Consider the following 14,801-nt stretch of genomic DNA (forward strand, 5'->3'; position numbering starts at 1 on the left):
TTCAGTTACAAGACCCCAGTCAACTGTGCAAAATCATCTACACTTGTATGGGATGTCAGTCACATATACTAGGTGGGTTCATCATGGTGAAGCTGTGAACGTCAATGTTACTGACTACGTGGAAGCAGCAGATCACCATCTGTCGGGGAAACGGCACCTATGGGATCACTGGGAATCCCTACTACGGTTGACAGGGTGCGGGGCTGTGGAAAGAGCGGGTTTAGAAGATCAACACGGGGATTTTTATCCAAGTTCGTGCCGCAAGCGAGGCGTAATACCCTAATCCTGCTTTGGTGTGTTTATCTAGTGCTCTTGGACTAGATACAAGACGCGCAGGGTCCAAAAAGTCCCATTCTTTCCTCAGTACACCTTGGGCCTCCTTTTATAGTCAAAGGGGTCGCCATAGTGGCACACAGGAGGTGGAAAGTATGCACTGTACAAGTTTATCTCCAGGAACCATAGGATAAATGCGTTAAATGCGATGCCGACGTGCCCTCTTGCTTTATCGGGAATGGCAAAGATGCCCATCCCGTCCCTCGCCGCCTTGCCTCGCTCCAACGCGCGTCCAGGCTGACGAGGCATGCAGCGCCACGCTGGCTGGCTGGCTCCTGAGCTGGTGCGGTGGCAGAGTCTTCATGAAGATCTGCATGCCACCGCGCAGGTGCTTGCTGAGTTGGCCTGGAAGCCGCACGCCGCCACGCAGGTGCCTGCTTAGTTGGCGGGCTGACTGCTGTGTTGGCACGGCGGTGGAGCCTCGGTAGGTGTGGTCCTCGCTGTGGCCCTGCAAATGTCCCCGGCAAGGATCTTGCCGGGGTCCCCGCAAGGGTCTTGCCAGGGTCTCGTGGTTGTCCCCGGCAAGGATCTTGCCGGGGGTCTTCGTCTTCTGGTTCCAATATAGTCTTGCAGGCCTTTGGTCTTCACAAAGATCTGCATGCCACCACGTAGGCGCCTCCCGAGGCTTGGTTTCAACATTGTCGATGGTGTCGGAACTCTCAGGCTCAAGGGTGGCGGCCTTGCCGGTGTTGGGCAGGTTGCCCCGGCAAGGCTCTTGCCGGGGCTACGCAGGCCGTCCCAGCAGGCGTGTTGCTGGGGGAGACCCACCTTGCTCCTTTGCTCTTCGCGCTTTTGGCTTGAGCGCTGCTCTGGTAGTCTTGCATCTTTGCTTCCTCGGCCCCGCCAAGCGTGGCCGCAGGCATGGCTACAACTACCCGTGCACAAGTAAAGGGTACAGAAGGCCCCTACTTTTGTACACCGACAGGAGCCCCTGGGCCTGGGCCACACATAAGCGCAGAGCATTATTGGGCCAAGCCCAGAACGGTGTGCGGGCACGCGTGGTGGAGTTTTACCGCAGTAACTCCCTCGCCAGTTGCGCTTCCCCACAACCCACGTTGAATGCGTGACATGGGGGTCATGCGTGGGGCGGTTGTTGCACGCTCGCATCACATCATGGTAAATGGTAAAGAGGCGGCCCGCGCCTTCCCCATAAAAAGGAAAAATCGCGGCTGCTCATTAACCCTCTTTGCCCTTTCCAATCTCGGAACCGCCGTTCCCCTCTTCTTCCTCCTCAAGTGCGCATCAAAGCTTTCGCCTCTGCTCGCCGCCGCCGTGCCTCCATTGCTCTTGATCCCTCATTTCCTCTCGACTGCCATGGCACCCAAGACGAGCAATGGCAAGGGAGCGGCCAAGGATGATGGAGGGAAGGAGGCGCTAGAGAGTGAGTTGGCGACGCTTCGAACGCAGTGTGCCGTCTTCCCCTCGACGGTCGATGCGGTCACCGTCAGGGACTACTTCAGGCCCCTGTGGGGGAGGGAAACGTCGGGGCACCCTGCCACGCGTATCGTCCCCGGCGATTTTGCCGAGGCTGGTCCAAATCGGTACCCCTTCTTCGTCGATTACTTCTCCTGCGGGCTCTGTCCCCCTTTCTTTGATTTCTTCAACGACGTCATGCACACCTACGGCTTCCATCTTCTGGACCTTACGCCGAACGCTGTGGCGTGCATGGCCTTCTTCGCCCATCTCTGCGAGGGCTTCGCCGGAGTGCTCCCCAGCACGATGCTCTTCCGCCACTACTTCTACCCTCGTATGCAGCCAGGGCGCACCATCTCTGGGTGCATCACCTGCATCCTGAGGACCCAGGAGAGGGGCACGTACCCGGAGGGTGCCCAGAAGGACAGGTGGGAAGAGTGGTGGGGCCAGTGGTGCTGGATTGAGGAGGCAGATCCGAGGAGTTCTGCCGGGTCCGTCGGGCGCTGCCGGTCCATAGAAAAGACTGGGGCAATCTCGACGCCAATGATAAGAAGCTCACAGTCGCCACCACCAGGATCCATCGCCTCACTTCGGTCGGTCTCACCCTCGAGATGATTGGGGCCAACTTCATCCGCCGCCAGATTGCCCCACTGCACAACAAGGGGAGGCCGGCCTGGGACTTCAGGAACGTGGCCGACATCATGAGGCTCTGCCCTGGCTTGAAGCACAATTTCACGGTGCTGGGGCATGCCCATTTTTGCCAGAGGCACTTTCAGCTCAAGGTGTGTCAGGTGGTTGGTGCGACATATGCCAATGGATGGCTTATCATTGTGGGTGCCAATAAGACATCGCCGGTGCCTGGAAACGGGATGAGGCGAAGACATGCACGCCGGCGGATCTTACCCAGGTTCGGGGCTCTCCGAGGAGATAACACCCCTAGTCCTGCTCTGCGGGGTCTCCGCATGATCACTAGATCAGGAAAGGTAGCTACAATCGCTCCTAGAGCTGTTGGGTTCAAGGGAGAAGAAGAACAAGGCTAGCTCTTGCTTCTCTCTATCTCTATGGTGTGTGTGCTGTGTTCGGAAGCTAACTCTTTGCATGGGTGCTCCGGGGGGTTTATATAGGCCTACCCCCCGGGGGTACAATGGTAATCTAGCTGGGCACTGGTCCCAGCCGTCAGTGTCTACGCTCGCTGGCTTCTTCGCCGGCTGTTGGGTCCCGCCGACTGGTGGGTCCCGCCGGCTGCCGGCTTCTTGGTTGACAGGCCGGCCCCACCGCCTAGGGTCTTGTCGGCGGCTGCTTACTGTAGCCTCGCCTGTGATGACGAGGGCTTTGTCGAGGTAAGCGTGGCTACAGCATGAGGGGGACGTACTTCACGGCGACGCGCCGATTGCCGTTGGCTATGCTGACGGCCGTGGAGTAGTCGATGAGCCAATCTTCCGGCTTCACCGAGCCGTTGTACTTGGGCGAGTCTCTGGGGAGCGAGAACCCTTTGGGGAAGGGCTCGTCGCGTATGCGGGGGCCAAAGCATGGCGGGCCGACATCATCTTCTTCTTCTAACGCCAAGGATCGAGCAAGGCGGTCGATCCTGTGGCGGGCGTCGTTCTCGCCGACTCCTTCTCGGCGGCCGAGTCGGTCGCCAAGAGTCGGGTGTGTGATAGGCGGCGGAGTGAGGCATCTTTCTCTTCGAGGCGGGGGAGGAGGCAGATTTCCTTGGTGCTCTACTGCTCGAGGGCGGCCCTCCGCGTCGCGCTCGATGGTGATGCGAGTCCGGCTGCGCCTGGCAGCCGGCTCCTTGTCTTTCTTCTGGCGCGCGCCGCTCACAGTCGACGAGCGGGATGTCGCGGCGTGCTCCCGGCGCGGGGGATGACTATCAGCACGAGCGCCGGCTTCGTGTCGTTCTGCAGCCGCGTCGATCAGCTGCTGGATCCGTCTTGTCATGTAGGGGAGCTCATCGGCTCCCAGCCCATTGAGCTCTTCTGCAGCCGCCTGAGCGGCCCGCAGATTCTCGAGCGGGGTGCCGTAGATGGGGCGATCTGCCCCCAGCATGCTGGCGACGGCCGCACCGCGCTTCTGGACGAAGCCGGCTTGGCTCGGGCCGCTAGGCGGCGGCGTACCGAAGGCGGTGCAGTCGACTTCGCGCTGGTGGGCCTCGGTGAGGAGTCTCATGGAGGCTATCTTCTGGCCCTCCGTGATGAGGGCAAGGCGGCGTGCCTCCAGGGTCTCGGCGTCGGCGTCGGCCGGGATGGGGACGGAGAGGTCGTGCATTGCCACTTGCAGGGCGTCGTGGGCGTTCTCGCCCGAGTTGGTGACGTGGCTGATGACCAGCACTTCGGTGACAGCGCTGCTGCCGCTGTCAGCTCGAGGGAGGGGGTCATCGAAGACCACCACGTCGGAGGGGTAGGCGTCAAGCGATGCTGTGTCGGAGTCGATGAGCATCGGGTCGGTGGAGCCGACCGACTCCATGTGTGTAGCAGGCTCGCTGGAGACGTGAAGCTGGTCGAGGAGGCTGACGAGGCGGTTCTCGGGGTAGTCGGTGCCTGCGTCGGACGCAGGCTCGTCGGAGATGCGAGTATCGCCGAGCAGATCGGCGAGGCAGCTCGCTGCGCACGCGTCGTCGGCGCCTTGCAGCGCGTCGAGGCAAACGCCATCGGGCGCAGCAGGCTGGCTGTGCTCGCGGGGGAGGAAGAGGGTTCCCGTCCAGAACAGGTCTCCGGACGACGGTGCACCTCGCCCCACGGTGGGCGCCAAATGTCGGGTGGTTGGTGCGACATATGCCAATGGATGGCTTATCATTGTGGGTGCCAATAAGACATCGCCGGTGCCTGGAAACGGGATGAGGCGAAGACATGCACGCCGGCGGATCTTACCCAGGTTCGGGGCTCTCCGAGGAGATAACACCCCTAGTCCTGCTCTGCGGGGTCTTCGCATGATAACTAGATCAGGAAAGGTAGCTACAATCGCTCCTAGAGCTGTTGGGTTCAAGGGAGAAGAAGAACAAGGCTAGCTCTTGCTTCTCTCTATCTCTATGGTGTGTGTGCTGTGTTCAGAAGCTAACTCTTTGCATGGGTGCTCTGGGGGGTTTATATAGGCCTACCCCCCGGGGGTACAATGGTAATCCGGCTGGGCACTGGTCCCAGCCGTCAGTGTCTACGCTCGCCGGCTTCTCCGCCGGCTGTTGGGTCCCGCCGACTGGTGGGTCCCGCCGGCTGCCGGCTTCTTGGTCGACAGGCCGGCCCCACCGCCTAGGGTCTTGTGGGCGGCTGCTTACTGTAGCCTCGCCTCTGATGACGAGGGCTTTGTCCAGGTAAGCGTGGCTACAGTGGGCCGCCTCGGGGGCTCTCACTGTAGCCTTACCTCGTCTTGTCTCCTTAATGGGGCTCCTGCTTCGAGGAAGGGGGTAGCCGGCTTCTGGGGGCCGGCTACGCCCTCGGCCGACTGGGGGAGGCCGGGCCGCCTCCGCGCCTCTCTCTGGTGGAAGGGGCCCGCCGCCTGCGGGCCGTACAGGAGTCGGTCGTGGATGACGTTGAGGTTGGCATGGCTACAGTGCCGAGTCGAACAGGAGACGGTCATCCCGTACGGTCTCCTGTGGCCATGCCTGCCTCGGGCCTCGGGGGTAGTGGGCCGCACTGTGGCCACACCCCGTCTTGTCACCGTTATGTGGGCGTAGCTTTGGTGGTTGTGGTCTCGGCCGACTGCTTGGATTCGGCGCTCTTCTTGGCCGGCTCCCTGGAGTCAGCCACCCCGTAGTTGTCCTGGGGGGAGGTCTTTGAGGCTGGGTCGCCTTCCGGGAGTCGGCTTCAGAGGTAGCCGGCCAGGGAAGGCGGCCCAATGCTTGGAGTGCTTGGAGGCCCAAAGGCCTGATAATTTTTTCAGAAGAACCAGGGGCAGTCGGTTAGGCTACCCGTGGCCATTTACTCCGACAAGGTGAATGAGGACGGCGGGGTCGAGAGGACCGGCAAGGCCGAGAGGGCCGGCAAGGCCGTCAGGGCCGGCCGGTATCTATTTGGATTGCCAGCAGGTGTGGTCCTGTTGCGCAATAACTCTTGCCAGACCTCCATCATTGCCATGATGCCGGACTTCAACGCGCACGGCCTCGATCCAGGCTGGGCTGAGCCAGAAGCGGAGCGGGTGCAGGCCTTCTTCAACAACCTGTTGGAGAGGTACGTTCATGCTAAGCCCCTGCTCGTCCAGGACACCACCAAGGAAGAGCTGGCATATATTGCTGCCAGGGCGGAGGAGGCGGCACTTGCCCAAGAGGCGGCAGTTGTTGGGGAACGTAGTAATTTCAAAAAAATTCCTACGCACACGCAAGATCATGGTGAAGCATAGCAATGAGAGGGGAGAGTGGTGTCCATGTACCCTCGTAGACCATAAGCGGAAGCGTTATGACAACGCAGTTGATGTAGTCGTACGTCTTCATGATTGACCGATCCTAGTACCGAAAGTACGGCACCTCCACGATCTGCTGCACACGTTCGGCTCGGTGACGTCCCACGAACTCACGATCCAGTAAGTTTCGAGGGAGTGCTTCGTCAGCACGACGGCGTGATGGCTGTGATGATGAAGCTACCGGCGCAGGGCTTCGCCTAAGCACTGCAACCATATGACGGAGGTGGATTATGGTGGAGGAGGGCACCGTACACAGCTAAGAGATCAATGATCAACTTGTGTGTCTATGGGGTGCCCCGTGGCCACGTATATAAATGATAGAGGGAGGAGGAGGCCGGCCCTCATAGGGCACGCCCAAAGTGTGGATTCCTACTAGGACTCCCTAGTCCTAGTAGGATTCCACCTCCCACATGGAATAGGAAAAAGGGAAGGGAGAAGGAGAAGGAAGGAAGGGGGCGCCCCCTTTCCCTAGTCCAATTCGGACCAGTCCATGGGGAAGGGGCGCGGCCACCCTTGAGGCCTTTCTCTCCTTTCCCGTATGGCCCATTAAGGCCCAATACGAATTCCCGTAACTCTCCAGTACTCCGAAAAATACCCGAATCACTCGGAACCTTTCCGATGTCCGAATATAGCCTTTCAATATATCGATCTTTACGTCTCGACCATTTCGAGACTCCTCGTCATGTCCCCGATCTCATCGGGACTCCGAACAAACTTCGGTCATCAAATCACATAACTCATAATACGGATCGTCATCGAACGTTAAGCGTGCAGACCCTATGGGTTCGAGAACTATGTAGACATGACCGAGACTCATCTCCGGTCAATAACCAATAGCGGAACCTGGATGCTCATATTGGTTCCTACATATTCTACGAAGATCTTTATCGGTCAAACCGCATAACAACATACATTGCTCCCTTTGTCATCGGTATGTTACTTGCCCGAGATTCGATCGCCGATATCTCAATACCTAGTTCAATCTCGTTACCGGCAAGTCTCTTTACTCGTTCCGTAATGCATCATCCCGCAACTAACTCATTAGTCACAATGCTTGCAAGGCTTATTGTGATGTGCATTACCGAGAGGGCCCAGAGATACCTCTCCGATACACGGAGTGACAAATCCTAATCTCGATCTATGCCAACTCAACAAACACCATCGGAGACACCTGTAGAGCATCTTTATAATCACCCAGTTACATTGTGACATTCGATAGCACACAAGGTGTTCCTCCGGTATTCGGGAGTTGCATAATCTCATAGTCTGAGGAACATGTATAAGTCATGAAGAAAGCAGTAGCAATGAAACTGTAACGATCATAATGCTAAGCTAACGAATGGGTCTTGTCCATCACATCATTCTCCTAATGATGTCATCCCGTTCATCAAATGACAACACATGTCTATGTTTAGGAAACATAACCATCTTTGATAAACGAGCTAGTCAAGTAGAGGCATACTAGGGACACTTTGCTTTGTCTATGTATTCACACATGTACTAAGTTTCTGGTTAATACAATTCTAGGATGAATAATAAATATTTATCATGAAATAAGGAAATACATAATAACCTTATTATTGCCTCTAGGGCATATTTCCTTCAGCAGCGTCGGCACCGTGGAGGACGAGGCCGACACGGCCGCAGAAGAGAAGGAGCTCGCTGAGTGGGCGGGGTCTGCCGGGGAAGCCTGCGGCGCCGGCGCCGGGGCACCCCTTGTAGAAGACGTGGTCGAGGAGTCGGCCGAAGAGGAGACCAAGGCGGACGGCTCCTCGGCCCCGAGGAGGAGACGCGTCCTGCGGCGGGCCAGCTCTAGCGAGCCGGTCCGGCCTGGCAGAACCACGCAGCGGCAACAGGCCCAGGCGCAGCCCGTGCGCCAGACAAGGGCCGCGGCAGCGAAGAAGAAGGCAGCGGTCGCCGCTTCTTCCTTGTCCAAGCCGTGTAGGATGCCTTCCCCTTCCCCTCCTCCTTCGGATAGCGGCCCGGAGGCTGACTTCGACCTTGGGTCCTTCAGCCCGAAGAGGAAGAGGAGGCCGGCAGAGGAGGATGAGTAGGTATTTCGCCCTCCATTATTTCTGACCCTCAGCCTATGCCATCTTCTCTGACTTGATCTTATTCTCGCAGGGACACGGAAACGATGGGCCAGAGGGTGGCGTAGAGGGCCAGGGCTTCGACGGGCGACAAGCCCCCGGCGAGCACGCTACGCATGCCGGCATTGGTGGCGATTAGCCTGGACACCAGCCCTCGGCGCAGCCCCCGCTTCAGCCCCCAGCATGAGTTCATTGCTAACTCCTCATCGATGGGTGTTAGGGCACGAATCTTTGGCGCTGATCTTGCCGCGGTTGCAGGAGGAGAGCAGCAGCAGGAGGAGCCACTGAGGGCCACCCCCAACACGCTTCCCCCATCGACCACTCCGCCCTAAGGGGCGTCCCCGGCAAGGGCATCCATCGGTGAGCCCACGCACACGGAGGAAGAGGAGGCGAGCTTTGGTGCTGGCGGCTCCGTCCCGGCCACGAACGTTGGCGGGGAGGGAACTTCTTCTCAGCTTGACGCGGGTAAGCGGCCTGCCTTCCGTCCTTGTCTTGTTTTTCCTTGTTCTGAACCTTGACCTTGGCCTCGTTGCATTCTTCTTTCCAGACCCTCCCCCGATGGATCAGGAGGATATCAATATCGTTATCGGGGAGGACGCCGAGGCCGAGGCCGCCAAGATCGCGGCTAGAGAAGCCGCCAAGTCTGCCGCCAAGGAGGCCGCCAAGGGGCTTGCCGGGGAGCCCGACAAGGGGCCTGCCGAAGAATCCGGTGAGGCTGCTACCGAGGAGGCCGCCAAGGAGACCACCGAGGACGAGGTGGACAACGACCAACCTCCCTCCCCAACAGCCCCGCCCCCGGCAAGTACCTGAGGGTGGGCGACGACCTGTTCATCGGCCTCCCAGGGACTTCGAGTAGCAGAGCGCCAGCCGAAGGGGAGGTGTTTGACGATGAGGTGCTCGCGACCGCCGGGCTCCAGGTTGTCGACGAACCGAACATCGGCGGCGACGGTTCCCAAGAGGTGTGGCTTCTCCGTGCCATGGGCGCCAACTTCCAGAAGCTCCAGCTGCTACACCATGCCCGCCAAGACAAAGTGAAGTCTAGGATGGCGGTGGTGGACAAGGCGGAGGCAGATTTTGAGGAGCGCGTCGCTCAGACGCAGGTCTGGTTTGGCGAGGCCCGGGATGAACTGAGGGCTGCCCGGGGTGAGCTGGATGAGCGCAAGCGAGAGCTCATCCTGAAGCAGGCCGATATCGAGAAGGCCCAGGAGGTGGCGAAGGCGCAGGCTGCCAAGGACGACGCTGCCCAGCAACAATAGAAGGCTCTGCTGGACTCCCAGGAGGAAGACCTCGTTGCTCGTGAGCACGCGCTAGCCGCCACGCTCTGCGGGAAGGACGGGGAAATTGGGAAGATCGTCGCGCAGCGGACCCAGGAGCAGAAGCACAAGGATGCACTTAATACTCTGGCCCTGGACCACGCCGGCAAGGTGGAGGAGCTGGAGCTGGAGCGGGATGGGCTGAAGAAGGAGGTCTCGGAGCTGACAGAGGAGAGGGACACGGCCAACCGCGCTTTGGCAGATGCGCAGGCCGCAGTCTCCGACAAGGCCAAGCTGCTCTCCGAGGACAATAACTCCATCAATGATCTGAAGCTGAAGGCAGACGGCTTGGAGGGGACTCTCTTAGAGGTCAGGGCCAGGGAGGAGCCCTGACCAAGGCCCTCGAGACCGAAAAGCGGCTATAGAGTGACAACACCACCGCCCACAAGGAGTATGTGGGCAGCGTCCATCTCTGGATCAGCCGTCTCGTTGACATCGCAGGGAGGCTCACCGCGCAGCTAGCCGCCATGGGCCTGCCAAACGTCAGGTACTCCTAAGAGCCAAACGTGAGCCCCAATGCCAGGCTGACCTTGTTCTTCGAGGGAGTCCTCGAAGCCCTGTTGCGGCTCCGCTCCAACCGAGCAGTTTATTTGGCCAATGAGTCTCGGAGGCTCTGCCGGGGCGCCCTGACCAAGGTTCTCATCAAGGTGGCATTCTAGAACCCCAGCATCGACTTTGCCGACGCGCTGGAGAGCTTGCCAGAGGATGCGGACCTCACGACACCCGAGGAGCGTATCGAGCCCATCATTAGCTGTGTCGACGGAGTCATGAGGGTGGAGGACCAGCGCCGGGACTAGGCACCCCGTTTCTCATTGCCGCTGCGAGTTCATGACCAAGAAAATTTTCTATTAAGTTAGAACCGCAGCAATTTATTGATGTAATAAAACTCTGCAGTACTTTAAAATGATGCATGCTATCTTCCTGTTCGATCTTTCCTTGTATGTACACACCCTACGCTTAGTTGGATAGGCTTGCCGGCGCGTAAACCCATGCTATGGCGCCTTGAGGATGGACCCTCAGCAGCTTGCCGGGGGACGTGCTGCCGGGCAAGCCACTTTGCCGTCCTCAGCGTGGCCGCTTGAACTATTGAGCGGACTCGAAACAGGACAAGGGCGTTGCCAATAGCGGAAGGGTCCCTTGCCGTTCTCAGCGCGGCCGCTCAAACTTTTGAGCGGACTCAAAACAGAACAAGGGCGTTGCCAATAGAGGAAGGGTTCCTTGCGTGCAGGTTTTCCATACAAAGAGCAAGATCTTTCGTGGACAATAACCTTATAAAAAATAGAGAAATTGCTCAAGGTTTTGCATGACTTAGCTTTCTCGTCGCCACGTGGGTGATTGTTGTAGCTACGGACAGTACCGCCTCGCCTGGGTGATGGCACCAGTGCGTGGCTGATTGACATCGCCTTCTTCTCTCAAGCCATCGCGACGGAGGAATCGATGAGTTGACTCCAAAACTGGATTTTCACTGCTTGTGCCCCCTACCTGGCGCGCCAAACATGTCGGGAAACGAAACCTATGGGATCACAGAGAATCCCTACTATGCTTGATAGGGCGCGGGGTTTTGGAAAGAGTGGGTTTAGAAGATCAACACGGGGGTGTTTTATCCAGGTTTGGGCCGCAAGCGATGCGTAATACCCTAATCCTGCTTTGGTGTGTTTATTTGGTGTTCTTGGACTAGCTACAAGACGCGCAAGGTCCAAAAAGTCCCAATCTTTCCTCAGTACGCCTTGGGCCTCCTTTTATAGTCAAAGGGGTCACCATAGTGGCACACTTGAGGTGGAAAGTATGCACTGTACAAGTTTATCTCTAGGAACTGTAGGACAAACGCATTAAATGCGCTGCCGACGTGCCCTCTTGCTTTATCGGGGATGGCAAAGAGGCTTGTCCCATCCATCGCCGCCTCACCTCGCTCCGACGCGCGTCCAGGATGACAAGGTGTGTAGCGCCATGCTGGCTGGCTGGCTGCTGAGCTGGTGCGGTGGCAGAGTCTTCACGAAGATCTGCATGCCACCACGCAGGTGCTTGCTGAGTTGTCCTGGAAGCCGCACACCGCCACGCAGGTGCCTGCTTAGTTGGCGGGCTGACTGCTGTGTTGGAACAGAAGTGGAGCCTCGGTAGGTGTGGGCCTGGCTGTGGCCCTGCAAATGTCCCCAGCAAGGATCTTGCCGGGGTCCCGGCAAGGGTCTTGCCGGGGTCTCGTGGTCGTCCCCGGCAAGGATCTTGCCGGGGGTCTTCGTCTTCTGGTTCCAATCTAGTCTTGCAGGCCTTTGGTCTTCACAAAGATCTGCATGCCACCACGTAGGCGCCTCCCGAGCCTTGGTTTCAACATTGTCGATGGTGTCGGAACTCTCAGGCTCAAGGGTGGCGGCCTTGCCGGTGTTGGGCAGGTTGCCCCGGCAAGGCTCTTGCCGGGGCTACGCAGGCCGTCCCAGCAGGCGTGTTGCTGGGGGAGACCCACCTTGCTCCTTTGCTCTTCGCGCTTTTGGCTTGAGCGCTGCTCTGGTAGTCTTGCATCTTTGCTTCCTCGGCCCCGCCAAGTGTGGCCGCAGGCGTGGCTACAACTGCCCGTGCACAAGGGGTACAGAGAGGCCCCTACTTTTGTACACCGACGCCATCTTGATCTGCTTGGTGCTCAGGTGGAAAGAGGAGGAGGAGGTGGTGGTGGCAGAGCCAGTGAGTTTGACAACCATTGAAAGAATGCTACGAAATGCTCGTGCATTTCGTGAACTTTCACCTGCAGAAGAAAAACGGTGGGCCCGCATTTTGGAACAATGCAACGTGGCTGTCACCCCAGGAAATAAGCTGTCAGTATTCTTAGCTATGGTCACCTTTCTTCAGGTGAAGACATCTGAGCGGATGACCAACAAATCATTCGATGCGATGTTGGCTACTTTCCGCAAAACTTTCCCAGATGTGTCTAAGCTGCCACACACCTACAGTAAAATGAAGAATTTCCTTCGTGCAGTTGGAATTGGATATGATATGATCCATGTTTGTAAGAATAATCGTGTTCTGTTCCGGAAGGATTATGCCACCTTAAGTGAATGCCCGAATTGCAAATCATCAAGATGGAAAGATAGCGATGCTGTGAAGAGGATTCCTCATAATGTTCTGAGACATTTTCCAATTACACCAAGATTGCAGAGGTTGTTTGATGATGCTAAAACAAGAGAGGATGTACTGTGGCATTCTAGGAACCAGGAGTACAGAGATCAGAATGTAATGAGCCATCCATCTCATGGTAGTGAGTGTAAAATCTTCAATTAGAAACACAAAAAGTTTGCTGCTGACCCGAGAAACATTAGACTTGGCGTAGCTTCAGATGGATTTAACCCATTTGGCCACTAGAGCGCCACATATAGAATGTGGCCAGTGCTTCTTATCCCTTACAACTTTCCTCCAAATGTCTACACCAAAGAATCAAACTACACGATGGCCTTGCTCATCCCAGGTCCAAAAAGTCCTGGAAAGGATTTTGATTTATTCATGGAGCCTCTTGTGGAGGAACTTCAACAGCTATGGAGGGGTGTTCTCACACGAGACCTATATAGCAGCCCACCAGCTGATTTCTTTCTGCGTGCTGTTATAATTTGGTACATCCATGATTATCCGGGTTTGGGCACTATGTCAGGGTGAACGACACATGGTTACAATGCATGTGTTCGCTATGACAGGAATCCACTGTCATACACAATACTTAGCAAGATCTGTTACATTGGACACCGCTGTTTCCTTGCCAAGGACAAGCTGCATCCTACAAAATACCGAATACATGTGTTCAATGCAAAGCATGAAAACCGTGATGCGCTAAAGAGGCTCATCGCCGATGAGTTGCAAGTGGAATTAGAGAAGGTCAAGCATATTACACCAGGAAACCATCCTGGTAATGGTAGCAGGAAAAGGAAGCGTGGCAAGGCAGAAGAGAGATTATTGTTTACCCGCAGGTCCACTTTGTGGGACTTGGAGTATTGGAAAGATTTTGATCTGCGGCATAATCTTGATGTGATGCACATCGAGAAAAATATATGTGACAACATTATTGGCACACTTCTTAATATTGAAGGCAAGACAAAAGATACCTTAAAATAGGATTGATTTGACACACCTGGGTATCAGAAAGGATTTGCAGGTGGAAGATGAAGGTAAACCACAGGATATGGCACCAGCTGTGTACGTCTTGGACAAGGTAAAAAGAAAATAATTATGTGAGGTCCTGTCACGTTAGAGATTCCCACATGGATTTGCTTCCAACCCTGAAAGGAGAATCAGTGCGGATGGAAACAAGGTACAAGGGTTGAAAACTCATGACTGCCACGTCCTACTTCAAAGGGTTTTACCTGTTATCCTTAGAGGATTGGGCCGCCCTGACTTAAACAAAGCATTTGCAAAGTTGGGACAATTCTTCAGGGAACTCTGTAGTAGAAATATCAGGGTAGATGCCTTGGAGCGGCTTAGAGACAAGATACCAACTATCCTATGCGACCTTGAGAAGATATATCCTCCAGCCTTCTTTGATGTGATGGTGCATTTGGATGTTCATCTACCTGATGAGGCACTGCTTAGAGGTCCAGTACAGTATGGCTGGATGTACCCTATTGAAAGGCGGCTTGGCACTTTCAAGGGCAATGTTAGGAACAGAGCTAGACCCGAGGGTTCCATTGCAGAGGCCTACATTGCTACAGAAGCATTGACATTCTGCTCAAAATACATTGAAACAGCTGATCAGCTTAGCAAAGAGGTGGGCGAAGACAATCCCGGGCTCAATGTTTTCGATTATTCTGTTCGAGTTACAGGGAAGAGTCGGCAAGAGGACAAACCTAAAGATTTGGAAAAAATGGTTTGGTATGTGTTGAATAACTGTCCTGAGATACTACCTTATATCAAGTACGTGCTAAGTATTGTAGCTTATAGATCGTAATCTACTAAACTTGCAGCACATTCTTATATATTTAGATGTTTGACGCGATCACTATGTGGTGCAGCATCTACAAAAAGGAGTTACTGCCACAAAATCCAAGAAACATTGACAAACTGGTATGTCAGGATTTGCGAAATGGTTCAAGAGCCATGTAAGTTTTTGAATTGCACTGTCAGTTTTTTTAATATATTGAGTACATAAGATGATCAGCTTGTCTATTTTATAACCATATGTTAAGAAGATGCGGGAGGATGGGCAGGCAGTTGATGATGCCCTTGACGCACTAGCAAGGGGTCCTGATACTCGGGTAAGACATTACACATCTTGCGTTGTTGGAGATGT

Source organism: Triticum aestivum, chromosome 4D (assembly GCF_018294505.1).
Source record: "Triticum aestivum cultivar Chinese Spring chromosome 4D, IWGSC CS RefSeq v2.1, whole genome shotgun sequence".
Classification (NCBI taxonomy): Eukaryota; Viridiplantae; Streptophyta; class Magnoliopsida; order Poales; family Poaceae; genus Triticum; species Triticum aestivum.